This window comes from Cynocephalus volans, chromosome 12, assembly GCF_027409185.1.
Source record: "Cynocephalus volans isolate mCynVol1 chromosome 12, mCynVol1.pri, whole genome shotgun sequence".
NCBI lineage: Eukaryota > Metazoa > Chordata > Mammalia > Dermoptera > Cynocephalidae > Cynocephalus > Cynocephalus volans.
Window position 1 is genome coordinate 68,574,923 of NC_084471.1, and position 6,000 is coordinate 68,580,922.

A 6,000-nucleotide genomic window follows, 5' to 3' on the forward strand; every position below is an offset into this window, starting at 1 on the left:
ACATGCTGTCTCAGGCATCAGAAAGTTGCTATATCATAGCCTTCAACATTGCAGGGGATGCTACGGAGATCTCACAAAGGTTTTTGAGCCAAATGTGGCTCATTAAAGCTATACTGAACATGAGCCATCCTCTAATAAAACTGAGCATAACCAGTAATCAGGAAACCATGGCTAGGTGGGAGTCCAACTGCTAATGGTCCAACTAGGCCCCATGGGAAAGAGGAAAGCAGAAGCATACCACACAGTGGTCATGTTGGGAGCAGAGAAAGGAAGAAGAGCCTTAATAAGGTAAACTAGACAGAGAAGGTCAACAAAAATGCCTCTTCCTTTCCTTCCACTTCAGTTGGGTTTTTATAAAACTTAATACTGTGAACTCTTAAAGAATATGTTACAGATATGTTACTGTTTTCCCTTTCTTGTTTAGATAAAAACACCAGACAGAAATGGGTATAGGTAGAATGGAAAGAACAAATATTGGAAATGGGGTTAAAACAGAGTTTTATAGCCAAACTGAGTTTTTAAAACTATTTGTACTTTATTTCCTCTTAAAATTTTGCATATATTTATATTTCCTGGCAGTCATCAAGAATCAATGCACTGAACTAAGTACTTCACATTCTCAATTCAAATTTCTAAAATTTAACTGTCCGCATTAGTCTGAGATACAAGATCTAAAGCTGCATGATCTAATCTGGGGTTTCATGGATCTGTTTGAAATACCTTCATTTCATTAATTTGAAATGTAGGCCAGGGTATGACCTCTAATAGTCTGATCTTTAATAACAGCTCAAGAGATGAGCCAGGAAGTCAGTCACACTTAGAATTCTATGCACTTTCCTTATAGTGAGCACACCCTGCGGTTCCACGTGTGCAAGCACACCCCTTGCTCACTGCGGGATCTACAGAGCAGCTGTAAATGCCCTTCAAAATTCAAATGCGTGTTATGTGGGTATGCGGTATATGGGTAGGACATGAAAAAACTCCCACCTGTCCAGTCAGAGATAAATTTAACTCCTGAGAAGCATACCTTAGTTGAACATCAGATGCAACACTAATTTGCAGAGGTTCCCACAACATAGAAAAAAAACGGGCTGATTTTATGTGTTGATAGCAGATCGTGTGTGAAAGGGGCTGTAAGAAGACTGATGTCTGGAAAATGAGGAATTTTAAATGCTGGACAGTTTCTATACTCAGATTTTGCTGAAGACAATACAAATACTTATAAGAGCCTGATAATAAAAACAGATTAAAAAACTTAATCATCAAGGTGAAGCATTTAGTAAGGAGGTTTGTACAGCTTTTCAGAAAACACTGACTGGAAGTCCCAACCAGCTAGAGATAGACCAGTGTCAGGAGGCATCCTGGACATGGGCATTAGCTTCCAGCACTGATGGTGCAGCCAGTGTCTATGATAAGAATTAAAACACAACTGCAACCCCCCTACATTCTCAAGGAATAGGTTATTTGCTAAAATTTATATTGAACTTTATAGTGCGCAAAGTACCGTCTCACATGCTGTCTATTAGATACTAATGATATTCCTGTCAGGTGAAACAGGTATTATCATTCCTACTTTTATTTATCAGAGGAGGAAATCATGGCTACAGGAAATTAAGTGACTTTTCCCCCAAGGTCTGACAGCTAAAAGAAGAAAGAGTTAGGACTCAAGCCCAGGTCTCCAGATGGCAGGGCCAGCTCTGTTCTTCCCACACCAGGCTGCCTCTCCCCAATTTCCCTGACCACGTGGAACAAACAGCAGTTCTTACCTTCCAACTCCTCCTTCTCATAGTGAATGTTGAGAATTGTGCTGGTCCCACCCTGATCCACCACAGCTTCTTCATCTGGTCTCTGTTTAAACACAAATAAGTAGTCATAGTAAAATGCATACATTCATTCAAACACTCACTTAAGTACCTTGTGAATACCAGACCCTTCTGAGATACCTGGAGGGGGAGGAGGAGAACACACTGGTTTACAAATAGTATTTTTAAATTTGAACCTCACAATACCTTTGAGGTGCAAATATGGCAGCCATTCTCTTTCTCATTTTATAAATGAGCAGCCTGAGACTCAGAGAACATTCAATAAATTATGGTCCAAAGTCACAAATGTGGTAAAAGACAGAGCTAGGACTGAGCCCAGGTCTTGTGACTGCAGATCCTGTGCCCTTTTCACCTCTCCACTGCACCTGTAGGACTGTATAACATGTTGGCATTTTGCAAATGCTGTCAAGCAATGTCTTATTTGGTGTAAATTGGTCTCCTTGACCTATCTGCAGAATTTGAGCTCGTTTACCACGTTGTCCTTGAAATTCTCCATCCTGCTCTTCTAATCAGGTCTCCTCTGTCTCATCCTAAGGCTCATCTTCCTCTAACCATAATTCCCAAGGAAGAGCTCTGTACCCTTTGTTTGCCGAACTTGAGTCTGACAATTTCATTTGTAGCCTGAAACTGTGTGGCTCGGTACTTGATAAGCCACTGGGATGCTGCACCTCAAGATCCATGTGTCAGGCATTTTTTCATGCGCCTGTTGGCCATTTGTATGACTTCTTTTGAGAAAGAAATTCAGGTCCTTTGCCCATTTTTTAATTGGGTTATTTGTGTTTTTTGTTAAGTTCCTTATATATTCTGATTATTAGTCCATTGTCTGATGTGTGGTTGGCAAACACTTTCTCCCATTCTGTAGGTTGTCTCTTCACTTTGTTGACAGTGTCCCTTGCTATGCAGAAGCTTTTTAGTTTGATGTAGTCCCATTATGTATTTTTGCTTTAGTTGCCTGTGCCTTTGTAGTCTCACTCAAAAAAGCACTGCCCACTCCCATTTTGTGTAGCATTTCCCCTATGTTTTCTTCTAGTAATTTTATAGTTTGGGGTCTTAAATTTAGGTCTTTGATCCATTTTTTAGTTGATTTTCATGTATGGTGAGAGATGGGGTCTAGTTTCAGTCTTCTGCATGTGGATATCCAGTTTTCCCACCACTATTTGTTGAAGAGGCTGTCCTTTCCCCATTGTATATTTTTGTCAAAAATCAGCTGGTTGTAAGTGTGTGGGTTTATTTCAGAGCTCTCTATTCTATTCCATCAGTCAGTTTGTCTGGTTCTATGCTGATGCCATACTGTTTTGGTTGCTATAGCTTTATAGTATGTTTTAGAAAATGCAAATTAAAACCACAATGAAATATCATCTCACTCCACTTAGAATTGCTACTATCAACAAGACTAAAAAATAAAAAATGCTGGCAAGGATGCAGAGAAAAAGGAACTCTCCTACATTGCTAGTGGGAGTGTAAACTGGTACAGCCACTCTGGAAAAAGTATGGAGATTCTTCAGAGAACTAAAAATAGATGTACCCTACAACCCAGCTATCTCACTCTTGGGTATATAACCAAAGGAAATGAAATCAATATATCAAAAAGACACCTGCACTCCCATGTTCATCACAGCTCTATCCACAATAGCCAAGAGATGGAATCAACTTAAATATGCCCATCAACAGATGAAAGGATAAAAGAAAAATCTGTGGTATAATATACACAATGGAATACTACTCAGCTATTTAAAAAAAATGATATCCTATCATTTGCAGCAACGTGGATGGAACTGGAAACCATCATGTTAAGTAAATCAGGCACAAAGACAAATACCACATGATCTCACTCACTCACATGTGGAATCTAAAATAAATAAATAAATAAATAAAAGTGGTTCTCATAGAAGTAGAGTAGAATGGTTCCAGGGGGTTAGTGGGGAGGAGAAGTGGTGGACTAATGGGTACAAAACTATCCTATCTACCCTAAGTGAATCATTGTGCAGTATATGCATGTATTGAAACAACACACTATACCCCACAAATATGTACAAGTAAATGTTAAAATATTTTGAATAAAATAAATTTTTAAAAAACTCATATGTCTAAAGCCAAACTAACTTTCCTCAAAAAATTAGCACCCTGTGCTCATTTATTTATTCCTACCCACGGCACCATCATTTCTTAGCCCGCGTTTTAAATTTCAAACTTATTTATTCATCCATTCCACATGTATTGAGTGCCTACCACATGCATTCAGGGAGTTAGTTCCCTTTTCTTCTCAAGTCCTCTTTTGTAATTTCTCTCAAGTTCATTTTTATCTCTTATCCACTCTACCCCACACTCTCCAGCCTTTTAAATCATACTGGGCATTTTTTCAGTTCTGGAACCACATCCATCTTCTTCACTGAGTGCTGCTCTCTCTGCCTAGAACTACCATTCTCTCTCTCTCTCTGCCATCCCACCCCCACCAACAGCAGTTAATACTTATTCATCATCTCTTAGATCTCAGCTTAAATGCACTTCCTTGGAGCCCGTCTCTGAATGGCCCCCCTACTTCCAAACTAAGCTAGATTCCCCCTATTTATATGCCTTCACAGCATACTGCAATTCTCCTTAGTAATGAAATGTCTCTTTCTAGTCTCTTTGAGGGAGGCACCTTATCTGTCTTCCTCACCACTGCATCCCAGCACCCAGCACAGACTTTTCACATAGTCGGTGCTCAGCAAGTCTTTGTTAAAAGAACGAATACAATGGCACCTACTTTATCAATACCCTTAAAAGACCCTGAATTATTTCAAAAAACCCTCAGCTAGTTTCCCTGCCAATCTATTTCCCTTCTCAAACCTGCAACTCCGGGCAGGCTGACTGATCCCAAGGACACTGTGCACATTCCCACCTTCATGCTCATACTGTCTGGTCATCTAGTCATCTAATATACCGTTTCCCCAAACTCTCCAGCACACTAAATCCTCACCTTCCTTACAGATCCTGCTCAAATTTCCAGCTTACTGTTCCAATGTCACTATCTATTCCCCCAAATAATACAACCCGAACATAAGGCAATCCATTCATGATAAAGACTCAGCAAATTAGGTATAAAAGCAAAGCATCATAACACAATAAAAGCCATAAATGACAAACCCACTGCCAATATCATCCAGAAAGCTTTTCCCTTAAGAACAGGAACAAGCTAAGGATGCCCACTCTCACCACTCCTATTAAGTGGTATTATGCTAATTTTTTAAAGAATCCTTATCTTTTAGAGATACATACTGAAATATTTACAGATAAAACTGAAAAATTACATATGTATAAAATAATATACATTAACTTAGAAATACTTTTTCACATTTTATAAAATGATGTTATTCAAAATCTTCAAACGCATCTTTAACATCAGTGTCTTCCTCATCACCATAGGTCCTTTGAATCAACTAACAATTTTCCAGAGTATATCAGTTTCACTTCCAGCTAAATTGTAAAGACTCTCATAGTCAAGTCCTTTCTGAGGAATAATTTTTAAGTGGAAAAAAACCTGGCTTTATTTTGGACTTATTTGCTTACTTAGCTTATCTTTTAGATCAGGAACTCCCTGACATCAGGAACCACATATTTTTCATCCTTCCAGAGCCCAGTATAGTAGCTTACCCCTGTAAGTAGTTCACACTCCAGTAAGTTCCAGGAGGGTGGATACACTGTGTCTTATGTTTATCACTATGCACCTAGCATCCAGTACAATGTCTGGCACATGATAAGGGTCCAATAAATTTCAGTGTACAAATATTTCTTAGTTTTATAAACTATTTGGCATTTGATCATATATTTTCTCATAAAACCATATACATGAATAATTTTATATATATGAATAATTATACATATATAAATAATTATTCGTGTTGGCTTCCTCACTAGTTTTTAATACCCAAAGGACAGAGATCAATTAACTTTAATACTTGTACTGTCCACAGATTCCTGACACAGCATAAAACACAATGGGAACTGGAGGAAGGAAAGGAGGGAGAGATGATTGATTTTTGACTCGAAGACTGTAAAAGCATAAAATATGAAGAGCAAAGTGAATCATCTGAAAAATTCAGGTTAAAAAATTAACTTGTTTTTTGTTAGTTTTCTTAATTTAGATTGTTTAACCACAGCCTAAATTCACTGAATAACTGTTTATCCACTCTGTCTT

The 6,000-nt window shown here is 38.3% G+C and overlaps 1 protein-coding gene across 1 annotated transcript in view; it reads right to left on the minus strand.

The window, feature by feature from the left end:
- SLC4A8 (solute carrier family 4 member 8) overlaps positions 1 to 1,842 on the minus strand; it is a 135,629-nt gene extending 133,787 nt beyond the window's left edge. Inside the window, exon 1 of the mRNA XM_063115683.1 lies at positions 1,767 to 1,842. The gene's annotated coding sequence lies outside the window, so the exon portion shown is untranslated. The remainder of the gene's footprint in view (positions 1 to 1,766) is intronic.
- Between the last annotated feature and the right edge of the window lie 4,158 nt (positions 1,843 to 6,000).